This window comes from Pogona vitticeps, chromosome 1 (genome assembly GCF_051106095.1).
Source record: "Pogona vitticeps strain Pit_001003342236 chromosome 1, PviZW2.1, whole genome shotgun sequence".
Classification (NCBI taxonomy): domain Eukaryota; kingdom Metazoa; phylum Chordata; class Lepidosauria; order Squamata; family Agamidae; genus Pogona; species Pogona vitticeps.
In genome coordinates this window covers 72,513,449-72,525,979 of record NC_135783.1, presented here as the reverse complement: position 1 = coordinate 72,525,979, position 12,531 = coordinate 72,513,449, and the positions used below count along the sequence as shown (strand labels likewise).

Sequence of the window (12,531 nt, the reverse complement as noted above, 5' to 3'; positions counted from 1 at the left end):
TACATCTATTATTAAAAATGTGAATAGCTTAAAGATTTCATGGTATCAGGTGATATGTAAATGTTACAGATAAACAATATAAAATCATGTAGGTATGAACGTTCCATTTCCTTGCCTTAAGCAAGGCAACTGGTATGACTTTACATGATCAGACATCTATGCTTCAAGATGTGATAAGAGCATGATACCATTTCCTTTACTGTTCTCACTTTTAAATCCTATACAGTGGTCATTGTACTTTTGCTTCTACTTGCGACCGGAGCTTTGAGTTACAACCAGAAAAAGGCAGGGAATTCAAATTGCTAACCGTTGGTTGCAAAGAGGCTCCTTCTTTGTAGCTCTTCTGCCCCAGCGGTTAGAGAGTGTGCAACTGGAGGAGGTTTCAGACTGCCTGGTAAGGTAAGGTGCTGCTTTCTACTTTTTAAAAACTGTTCTGGGTGGGGTTTGGAGCGTGGTTTTGGGCTGGGTGGTGGGATTACGTTTCTATGCTGTGATGGGTCAAAGGACACTATGTTAACACGCATATCCCTTGCCCCAAAGCAATGGCATGGGGCTTCCTAGATGCATGAGAGATTGGAAATGTTACTCGTTTTGAATCATCGAAATCATATGCCTCCAAGTCAATTCTGACTTATGGTGCCCCTTTCCACAGTTTTCCAGGTAAAGAATACTCAGAAGTGCATCCTATAGTTAATAAAGAGCGGCTTGGACATATTTGGCCAGATCCATTTTTTGCACATTTATCTGACGATAGTGCATATCCCTAATTATATAGGGATTCTCTACTTCTAGGGGCACTCTGGGAATGTGCAGCTTGCCCAAGGCCATAAATGTGAGCTTTAAATTGCAGGAGGTACAGTGGGAAATTGAAACTTCTGGCTCCAAGCCAGATACCTAAATCACCTGGTTTTGAGTACAGCTTCCAAAATTCTCCAGCCAGCAATGTGTTGTTGCATTTTAACACCATTATTATGGCCGATAGACAACTCTGCAATTTCAAGAGTGTGAGCCTTCATGAAAACCTACACTGAAATAAATTTGCTTAGTCTTTATTGTGCCACCTTGCTCCTTTTGGTGCAACAAATGAAGACCATTACTCCCTGACGACGCATAAGGACGTTGTAGTCAGTGGCGAGGATCACCTCATTTTCAAAGACCTCTTCTCAGCCATGCTTGTGCACATCTCAGCCTGCTTGGAGGCATTGGTGCCAAACAGTACCGGCAATTAGTAAATATTTGCATTTTCACTCCTTTTTTCCCCTGAACATATCCCTAGATCTACTCCCTACTGCTCTTTTCATTCAAAACTCCCAGAGTTTGAAAAACATTATAAATAACTCTCTATATAATTAGGGATATGCACTATCATCAGATAAATGTAAAAAAAAAAAAAAAGATCTGGCCAAATATGTCCAAGCCACTCTTTGGTAACTACAGGATGCAGCAAAGAGTTGCTGGTTGTCCACAAGGCAGAGCAATGCTCCCACAATCCTCCCATGCTCCTTTAATTTAAAATTTTTTAATCAAATATATTTTTGAACTGAGGGATTGAAAAAACTCCATAGCTAGCACCAAAGGATTAGGTGAGGGACAGGTAACCCCCCCTCCAATAATGCACAAGATCTCCCTTGGACACTTCAACCACTGAGCAACAAAAAGAGGGCTCAGACTGAGGTACATCCCCTTGCAGCTGCTCAAAGCAAAGCGTGCCCCTCTCTCTGGATAGTTTACAATTTAATTGTGCAAGCTACACATTCCTGCCCCCTTGTGAGCTGGGTACTCAATGTATTGACCTTGGCAGGAGGGAAGATTGAGTGAAGCCTGAGCTGGCTACTTGATCTCATCAAGATTGAACTCAGGTCATGATCAGAGTCTTCAGTGCAGTACTGCAGTTGAACCACTGTGCCACAAGGCTTGAAATGCTCACTCGGCCATTTTGTATAAAGAGAGGATGAGCCATTTTCACAAATGTTTCCAAGCCATTACTAAATGTGAAATGCCATATTGACTCACACAATTTGCATTTTGTGTCTATTATACTAACTGACCATTGACACTCTGTCTTCTCTATTTCCCACTAGGTCATGGGGTCATATAGTCTCACTGTGAAGAATTGGACTTGATCCATGAAAGCTCACATTAAAATATAGCAGTTAGTCTTTACGTTGGTACAACGTTTTTGTCTGTTTTTAATCTTTTTATTTATTTCTGTTTTGTTTCATATCTGATACCCAAGATCTGAACATCCCAAACTAGAAAATAATCAAAAAGTGTTTTCATACTGGATGGTGACTGGAGAAATAAGTTGTCTTTCTTGTCGAATTCTTATTGACTAGCATACAATTTTGAACATTAATCTCACAGGCCTTCACCCAAGGGGTGAGTTACTTTGTTCCTTGTATTATAGATTCGTAACAAGGAAACATGCTTTCATGGAAGCAAACTGAATCCCCCAGTGCATCATTAAGGCAGGCATCACACATCTTCCTGGCATCCTTCAAGCCACATATCACGTCTCTGGCATCACAGACAAAAAGTTGTCTTAAAGCTATTATGGGGCGGGGGGGGCAGAAATGGAAGGAAAGTATCAGAAGAGGATGGCAGTTTCAACCTAGTTTTTGGATTTTATTTTATTTTATTTTTGGTGAAAAAAAATCTTGGTTTCCTTCACAGGCAGTGAAAGAACTTAACAAGCATGCATTTTCCCCACAATTTTCTTTTCTTTCTCTCTTTTAAACTAATAGTAGCAGTAAAAAGGTTCCCCTTGACATTTTAGTCAGTCGTGTTCGACTCTAGGGGGCGGTGCTCATCCCCATTTCCAAGCCATAGAGAAAGCGTTGTCCGAAGACAGTTTCTGTTGTCACATGGTCAGCGCAGCTATACACGGAATGCTGTTTACCTTCCCAACAAGGTGGTACCTATTTATCTACTCGCATTTACATGCTTTCAAACTGCTAGGTTGGTGAGGAGCTGGGACAAAGCGACGGGAGCTCACTCCGTTGCATGGATTTGATCTTATGACTGCTGGTCTTCTGACCCTGCAGCACACAAAGGCTTCTGCGGTTTAGCCCGCAGTGCCACCATGTCCCTAATAGTAGCAGTACTATGATGTAAACAAGTGCTAACTGGTGAGGCATTTTACAAGTCCATAGTATAATCATTCACAAGTGAACAGTCATGACTGCTCACTCCATCCCCCGTCTTTAATATAAAGCAGAATTTGGAAGGACTTAAGCCAGATCTTGCATAGGCAAGGAGTGTGTCATAGCAGAACCTTTGGCAGGTTACAAATCATGGGCCATGAAGATGTTGTTTTTCATGCTGCTGCTCTGCCAGCTTTTGCATCCAAAATCACTGCTACTGGAAGATTAATGGGACCAGCTACTCCCCCCCCCATAAAAACAGCTTGCTGCTCAGACATTTAGTGAGCACACTTTGTACTTATTTCTTTGTTCCTGTGTAACCTGTATTTCTAGGCTAGATGTTTAGAAAGGTGGCTGCTGTGTTAATGGTTAAAGCATGTTACCTGATTATGAGCATCAGTCTATATAACCAGACTCTTAATTCATCTAGGTCTGTACCATTCTAAACCAACTTAATGCAGTTCTTCGGTATTTCAGAGGGCTGCATTTCCCAGCCTTTCCTGGAAAATAGAAAGATGGAATGCTTGGCTGGCAACACAGGAGCAATATAATGACAAAATCAAGAGCTTCTAATGGGCAGAGTCGTTGTCAGCATAGAAGAAGCCAAATGGTCATGTCAGCTTTAGCTGACTCTTGGCCTCGCATTGGCCAGTTTCACAGAAACATTGAAATTGTGTGAAGGAACAGCTAGGCAACACTGGGGCTTACATTCTTATTTAGGAAACATTGATCTGCCACATATTGTGGATGCAGGAAGTTAAGAATAAAACGGGAGGCAAATTAAGCACAAGAGGCAGCCTCAGTCCTTAGCACACTCAGAGTATGGGAGACCAAAGTCCGGGAGAAAGGAAGCAACACTGTTCTTTAGTAACCAGTGATTAGACATGCAGTCTAATAGATTATAGGTTATTTATGTTTACAGGGTCTAAAAGTGTGGACAAGAATGGGATATGCTTGGTCTTTATAACTAACGTTCACTGAGTGCTGTTGTTCGGTCATGTCTTCCTCTTCTGAGGAAATCGTACTTTGTTTCTCTTTTTGTCTGGAATGCATGGTTAAGAATGCATGGTTAACCACGAGGCCATCAGAACACTTGCAAACATGGAAGCAATGGAAGCTGGCATCGTGGGTGTGGTGAGGTGTAGTTAATCTGTTCCGGGTTTTAGCCTGAAGTTTAGAGCAACTCTCCAAACCATGGAACCTTATCCTCGAAAATGGGCTGAAAAGCTTGAGTCGCCCTTCTAAAGTCTGAACTGATACCTGGATCAGAGTCACTCTCTAACATTCCTCAGATTTATGATACCAGCCTTCACTGTACGGAAGCCAGCTTTCAGTTTTATCGTTATTTTCATTCATCCATCCATTTGATTTATATGCTGCCACATTAGTGCAAGCACTACATTGGGTGATTTAAACAGGGTTAAAAACTCCTAAACACTCAATACACCCCAATGATAAAAAATATGATTAAAACAGTACAGCAATAGAACAAAGAATAATTATATAACCATAATTTATGAATAACCCAATGAAAAATCTAAAATTGTTAAAATCATTTTTAAAAAATCACAACATTATTAACAGCAGACAGGAGGTGTACTATAGTACAAAAGTGCAATGATTCCTCGTATTCACTGTTTTGGCTTCCCTCAGTGTAGCAACTTTTAAGAGAATACAATTCTGGGTCAATAAGCCTACATTTCTGTGCTCTTTTTTGAGCATTCCAAGTAGTTACTCCTGTATAATTCGTAGTGATACAGTCACCTTACTAACCTGTTGCAGTCTGCTCATGGACTCGCCACCAATTCCTCAAGTCAGGACTTCTGAAGAGAACACATGGAGAAGAAGTGACTGGAAACCTGCTCATAATATGGAACCCCATGAAGGAAGCAAACTATAGGAAACTCAACCAAACAGGTTGTTTTTTGGCAGTGGGTAGAAAGCTTACGTTTGTAGAAATGGTACAGAAACCAATCCTAAAGGCTGCTGCCAGGGCTTGTACAACAGAGAGTTCAGGAGCTGTGGTGCAGGTGCTCCACTCCACAGCCTTATTCCAGACAACATGACGGGACCAATGTCAGCATATGAAAAAGCCAGGAGAGAAGAGAGGAGACTGGAGGGACAGCCAGGAGATGCAGAGATGTATGGCCCAAACCCATAGTGCCCATCTGGAGAACACATTCAGGAAGTATGAGTTCACACAGGGAAAGTGGAAGATCTGGGAAATGTGATGGGGTGGTCGGGACAGGAGTAGCTAATACCTCCTTGTATTTTTAAGGCTATCACAGCCAGGATCCTATGGCTGTTGTAGATTGTTGAATGGAGATGAGGCAGTGGGGATATGGAAGAAAGCATGGCTCTCTGGGTTGGCTGGAATGCTGGCAACAATCCACACTGAACATTTTGTGGCACTTGTTTATATTTATTTCCCTATGTGTATCTCATGGGCCATGTCTTTGTTTCCTTTGCAAAGTTCTCAGTGTGAGGGTTACAGAACTCAAATTTTGCCTGTGGGAATTAGCTGCTCCTGTGAGTTTGGGAGAAACGAGGAGCAGATGACATGGATGCAATAATTGCAGCACTCGCTGTGTATTGTAGAAGTGCATCTGCTTTTAAAAAATACAGTGGGGTCTCGACTTACGAACGGCTCGACATTCGAACTTTTCGACTTACGAACAGCTCTCATAGGAATATATGGACTCGACTTACGAACTTAGATTCGAGTTACGAACTCTTTTTTTCCTTTTTTAAAAAGCTATGTCATCTTAGGTTAAAAGGAAAAAAGAAGAAAAATATCCCCCTCTAGTGGCAGAAGGCGGAATAGCAGCTTCCCATTAGTTTCTATGGACGAAAAGAGCAGATACGGATTAAATGGTTTTCAATGCATTCCTATGGGAAATGCAGATTCGACTTAAGAACTTTTCGACCTGAGAACTGCCTTCCAATACGGATTAGGTTCGTAAGTCGAGACCCCACTGTATCCATTTAAATGGAAACAACATATTTGTATTTTTGTCCTTATTTTCCAAGAAGGAAATGAAGAAAAATACTGGCAGTGGAAGGGAAAATACATTCCAACAAATACATATGTCCTTTGGGCTTTTGGAGTTATATGAGCAGCTTGGTTGCAAGCTTAAAATTCTAAGAGATTTCCACTGGCAAATATTGCAGGTACTGTAATGGAACAATTGGCCTTGTGTTCTACTCAGAATTTTCTGTCTTATCTGCCTGCCACTTTCTTTCTTTCTTTCTTTCTTTCTTTCTTTCTTTCTTTCTTTCTTTCTTTCTTTATTGATTGATTGATTGATTGATTGATTGATTTGATTTGATTTGATTTGATTTGATTTGATTTGATTTGATTTGATTTTTAGCCCGCCCCTCTAGACTATGTCTACTCCGGGCGGCTTACAAAATAAAACATAACAGTATAATATATATATAAAATCATAAAATTACAATTACAATTTCAATTTAAAACAATTAATTTAAAGAGAGGATTACCAAGATGGAATAGTAAAGAAAAGAAAAAAGGAGAAAGACTTAATCGACTGGAGGGAAGGCCTGCTTGAATGACCAAGTTTTTAACTGGCTTTTAAAAACACCCAGCGAGGGTGCCAGCCGAATTTCTGTTGTAAGGGTGTTCCACAGCTTTATGCACTGTTGCAATCTCTATCAGAAAAGGTGGCAAGGTGGGCGCCATAACAGGAAAAAGAAGTAGAGGCATTTGTATAAAGGGAGTGATTCAGGGAAAATCTTACTTCCATTTTTTAAAAAGCCTGGCCTTGTACTTTAAATGACCTTGGATGAAGCTAGGTGTGTATCTGCCTGAGGGCAGGTGCAGGTCTATCAGCACTGCACTGCTTTTAAAAGAATGCAAACTTGTCTGGTCATCCCAAGGTATATTCATAACCAGTATCCACATTAGAATGTAGATATAGATGTGCACCCAAGGGCATATACAGGTGATCAAGATAGCCCATCATGATGTCAGGTCAGGGAATCTGATGTGTGAACCTCTCCCTAAGAGTCCTACAGTACTTTGGAGACCTCAAGGGTAAAAAAACAGAAGCATGTGTTCATCATAGCTGGCATGCTATGAAACTTCTGTATCTGTGATGCAATCTGTGGCGGTTCCTCCACATGCAAAATATGGCATATTTGGCAGTTCCACTGTCTCCATTTGCAGTATTTCCCTCCACACTTTCATCACTTGATAAACTGAATAGTTTAAATTAGATCTCATATCATCCAGGATTTCATCCAGCACAAATGACTTCAGTTGTTTGTGCTGGCATGTCTCGTTGTGATATTTCTCCTAATATTTACTCAGTGTTTGTAACCTTGAGTTGAAAGGTGATGGGGGACAAAACAGTTAAAACTTCTTTTTAGTCAGAATTATGACCTTTCTACAGAATTCCCCAGGCATTGATTAAAAAAAAAGCATGAAATAAAACAACACTAGCAAGCTTGTAATATTTCTTCAAAGAAAGCTGATGCAGACTGAAGCTTCCTTCAGAAGCCAGAGGCGAGCATAGCTTAACTTCATCTCTCCTTTGGTATTCCGATGGCAGAATTAGCTTAGGAGGTTTTGCAAGAGCAAGACCAGTTCCCACTGGCACAGACAAGATAAAATTGATTAGAAAATACAGTTATAATAGAATATTCTGATGATTTTCTCTTTGAACTTTCCCCTGAACTGTTGGAAACATTTGTCCCGTCCTTCTCCTTTGGAGAGTATTTCATGATATCTTCTTCATTGCTAGTCCAATGCATCTGAACAGGACAGAGACTGATGGTTGTTGTGGGTTTTTTGGGCTCTTTGGCTGTGTTCTGAAGTAGGAACTCTGTCCATGCTCTGTTGGTGTTTGTTGGACAGAGTTCCTACTCCAGTTCTCTGAAGATGCCAGCCACAGAGACTGGTGAAACGTCAGGAAGAACAACCTTCAGAACACGGCCAAAGAGCCCGAAAAACCCACAACAACCATTCGATCCCAGCCGTGAAAGCCTTTGCGAGTACAGAGACTTCTTTTTATTTATTTTTCCCTCTCTAAGCTGAACAAATAATTCAAGATAAGTAATATTAAAAACGGTTGTAAGGTAATTAAACGACTGAATAGCAAGTGTACTGAAAACTAAGGTATATATGATGACGTGTTCTGGCAATGTGAGCTGAGTGAGTCATGCTTCAGTACAAGTAGATTTTTTTAAATTTATTTTTTATTTTTAAAAACTAGGGATAAGGTAAGGATTATAAAAGGTAGAGGGGGAAATGGAGGGGAAAGAAGGGGGAGGAAAACACAATCTGTTTGTTCATGTTGTGATATCAAGTCCACTTTTCACCTTTCCATAATTTGATTGCCCTCCAGGTTTCAACTTACGGTTACATCTTAGTTTAATTCTATGTTATTCAAGCTTTATCTGGTGACTCAAGCCATTTATATAATAAATCCTATCATTCAATTGCCTTTTGTATTGGACAGTCTTTCAACACTTCTAATAGAATATCCATTTCTGCTGCTTCACATATCTTCTCAATGAGTTCCTCTTGTTTCAGTATCTCCAATTTCTTACAGTTCTTAGCATAAAGAATTCTGGCTGCAGTGACTATATATATAACTAGGTAGTTCTTTGTCCTCAACAGCATCTTAAAAAGCAGAGACATCTCCTTGCCAACAAAAGTCTGCATAGTCAAAGCTATGGTTTTTCCTGTAGTGATGTACGGAAGTGAGAGCTGGACCACAAAGAAAGTTGACCGCCGAAGAATTGATGCTTTTGAGTTGTGGTGCTGGAGGAGGCTCTTGAGAGTCCCCTGGACTGCAAGGAGATCGAACCTATCTGTTCTGAAGGAAAACAACTCTGAGTGCTCACTGGAAGGACAGATCCTGAAGCTGAGGCTCTAATACTTTGGCCATCTCATGAGAAGAGAAGACCCTTGGAAAAGGCCCTGATGTTGGGAAAGTGTGAAGGCAAGAGGAGAAGGGGACGACAGAGGACGAGATGGAGGAGGATGCAGACCTGGCATGCATAACCAAGATGTGGATTAGCGGGGGGGTCCTCCCCTGGCTGTCATCTGTCCGCCCAGTTATGCCATCCAGTACCAGGGTAGACTGGAGGGGCGGGGGGGAGTAGCCATTGTTTACAAATCCAACCTCGAGGTTACTAGGTGCTTCTTGGTGGTAAGGCCAGGTCTAGAGGCACTTCACGTGTCGAGTGGGGCCAGGGAAGGTATTGGGATTTTGCTGGGTTACCGTGCTCCCCACGACCCAGCCACTTCCTTTCTGGAGCTGGCCAACTTTGTATCCATGGCATTGTTGGGATCCCCGAGACTTTTGGTCTTGGGTGATTTCAACATGCACGTGGGGGCAGAGAGGACTGGGCCAGCTCTTGAGTTCTTGAAAACCATGGCTTCCTTGAACATCTCCCAACATGTCACCGGCTCCACCCACGTGAGTGGCCATATATTGGATCTGGTCTTTTCCACTAACTGGAGCGAGTGTGGTCTGATGGTGACCGGCCTTGTGTCGGTCCCCTTGTCATGGTCAGATCACCACCTAATAAAATGTAACCTTGCAGTGGTTCTCCCCCCCTCTCAGGGAGCAGGGACCTATTTCTATGGTCCACCCTTGAAGGCTACTGGATCCGGTTGGATTCCAGGATGCCATGAGAGGGGTTATGGTGGATCTGGCTGGCGCTCCTGTCGAGGCTCTGGGTGACAGCTGGTCCACCGCTGCCACTAGGGCTGTAGACATGATCGCACCTAAACGCCCTCTCCTGTGTAGAGCTCGGCCAGTGCCCTGTTTTAACCAGGAACTTTGAGCGATGAAACGAATTAGGAGAAGGCTAGAGCGTAGATGGAGAAAGCACCTGACAGATTATAACCGGATAGCTGTTAGGGTCGCAACTAACCTTTACCTGTCCAAGTGGTAAAGGCTGCTTGTCGAACATACTTTGCTAACCAGATAAGTGAAGCTTCAAATCAGCAGGCAGAATTATTCTGTATAGTGTGCAACCTATCCGGAATTGGTTCGGGTAGGCCTCCCTCTAGTTTTACACTGGACCAATTGGCAGCATTTTTAAAATCTAAAGTGGAGGCCATCCGCCGGGAGCTCTCCTCTTTTTTGAATACAGTGAGTTGAGTTGAGATGTCCAGCGCTCTGTCTTGCCCAGTAACTTTTGATTCTTTTCAGTTGGTGATGCCTGATGCTGTGGACAAGGTGCTTGATCGCTGCCGGGCCTACTCCTCCTCCCTTGACCCTTGCCTGGCCTGGCTAATCAAAGCAGCCAGGCCAATAACAACAGAATGGGCCACAGCAATAATAAATAGGTCTTTCCTTGAGGGCAGGTTTCCTTTTGCCCTCAAGGAGACACTCATTAGGCCCATAAGAAAGAAACTTAATATGGAGGCGGACGAAATTGGCAATTACAGGCCCGTCGCCAATGTTTCTTTCATGAGCAAAGTGGTGGAGAGGGTGATGGCTGACTAGTTTCAGGCACACTTGGATGAAACAGATGCACTGGATCCACTTCAGTTGGGCTTCAGGCCACACCACAGTACAGAGACGGCACTGGTCGCCCTGTATGATGACCTGTTGAGAGAGGCTGACAGGGGCAAAACGACTCTGTTGGTCCTCCTCGACATCTCAGCGGCCTTTGTTACCGTTGACCACGGTATCCTCCTGAGGAGGCTCTCTGAGTTGGGAATTGGTGGCTTGGCACTTGCCTGGCTCCGTTCCTTCTTGGAGGACCGCCCCCAGAGAATGCAGCTTGGGGAGAGTGTGTCGGCCCCGTGGAGTCTCGGTTGCGGGGTCCCACAGGGGTCGATTATCTCCCCAATGCTGTTTAACATCTATATGAGGCTGTTGGGTGGGGTCATCGGGGGTGTGGAGCATCGTGTCATCAATATGCTGATGACACTCAGATCTACATCTCCTTTTCACCGACTGCAGGTGATGCCGTCCTGTCCCTCCGGCGCTGCCTGGAGGCTGTACTGGAATGGATGCAGGAAAATGGGCTGAGACTGAATCTGGACAAGACGGAAGTTCTGATGGTGGGTGTCCCTGTAGTTGGCGGCTTGGGTGACTCACTCGCATTTGGGGGGGTGACCCTGGCTGCGAAGAGTGGGGTCCGCAGCCTGGGGGTACATCTGGACCCAATGCTCACTACGGAAACACAGGTGGCATCGGTAGTCCGCACCGCCATTTTCTACCTATGGCGGATCGCCCGGCTGTGGCCTTATCTCGACACGGGGGCACTCACTACCTTGGTGCATGGACTTGTAATCTCAAGATTAGACCACTGTAACACGCTCTACGTGGGGCTGCCTTTGAGACTGATGCGGAAACTTCAAGTGGTGCAGAATGCGGCGGCCAGACTCCTTCCTCAGTGGAGTGTGAAAATACCAACATATTTCTCCCACACTGGCCAAGCTGCATTGGCTGCCCATTCGTTTCCGCATCGACCTTAAAGTTCTAATGCTTACTTATAAGGCCCTAAACGGTTTAGGACCTTGATATTCGGCAGAACAGCTGCTCTCGCCAAGATCTACCCAGATCACCCATGCAAGCCTGGAGGTGAGGCTGAGGCCCCTGACACCGAGAGAGGCCCAGAAGGAAAAGACACGGAACCGGGCCGTCTCGGCAGTGGCTCTTCGCTTCTGGAACAATCTCCCTCCTGAGAGTTGCTCAGCCGCCACGCTGGGCATCTTTAAAACGCAATAAAAAACTTGGTTGTACATTCAGGCCTTCCCTCCAGTTAATACCTAATCTTCTGTTTATTTTTCCCTCCATTTACTTTCTATTTTATCTTTGTATTGTCATGTATGATTTTTGTAATTTTGTGTTTTTATTGTTTATAATATATTGGAAGCCGCCTAGAGTGGACTTGTAGGCCAGATGGGCGGGGTATAAATAAATAAATAAATAAATAAATAAATAAATAAATAAATAAATAAATAAATAAATAAATAAATAAATAAATAAATAAATAAATGGATACTGTCATCAAAGCTACCAACATGAATTTGACCCAACTCTGGGAGGCAGTGGAAGACAGGAGGGCCTGGCGTGCTCTGGTCCATGGGGTCACGAAGAGCCAGACACGACTAAACAACAACATATTATCTGGTATAATGCTCAGTAAAAACAATTCTGGGGTTAGTGGAACATTACAAAGCAGTATTTTTGTAACAGAGTATGTACTGCTATCCAATGCTGTTTCGCTATTCTACAAGTCCACCACATGGTAAAAGCTTCCCTCTTGTGCTTCACACTTCCAACAAACATAAATCTTTTTTATGTTTGTATAAATCTTTGACAATGTTTTTTTTGATTCATGTGCCATCTATAAAACATCTTATATATGTTCTCCTTAAAATTTACCAATTTTGTGA

The 12,531-nt window shown here is 43.0% G+C and overlaps 1 long non-coding RNA gene across 1 annotated transcript; it reads left to right on the top strand.

Annotated features, from left to right (window-relative positions):
- Nucleotides 1–230: 230 nt before the first annotated feature.
- On the top strand, nucleotides 231–6,614 carry LOC144585929 (uncharacterized). Its single transcript, XR_013540560.1, has 2 exons — nucleotides 231–399; nucleotides 2,082–6,614. It is a non-coding gene; the product is annotated as an uncharacterized LOC144585929 (long non-coding RNA).
- The last annotated feature ends 5,917 nt before the right edge of the window (nucleotides 6,615–12,531 follow it).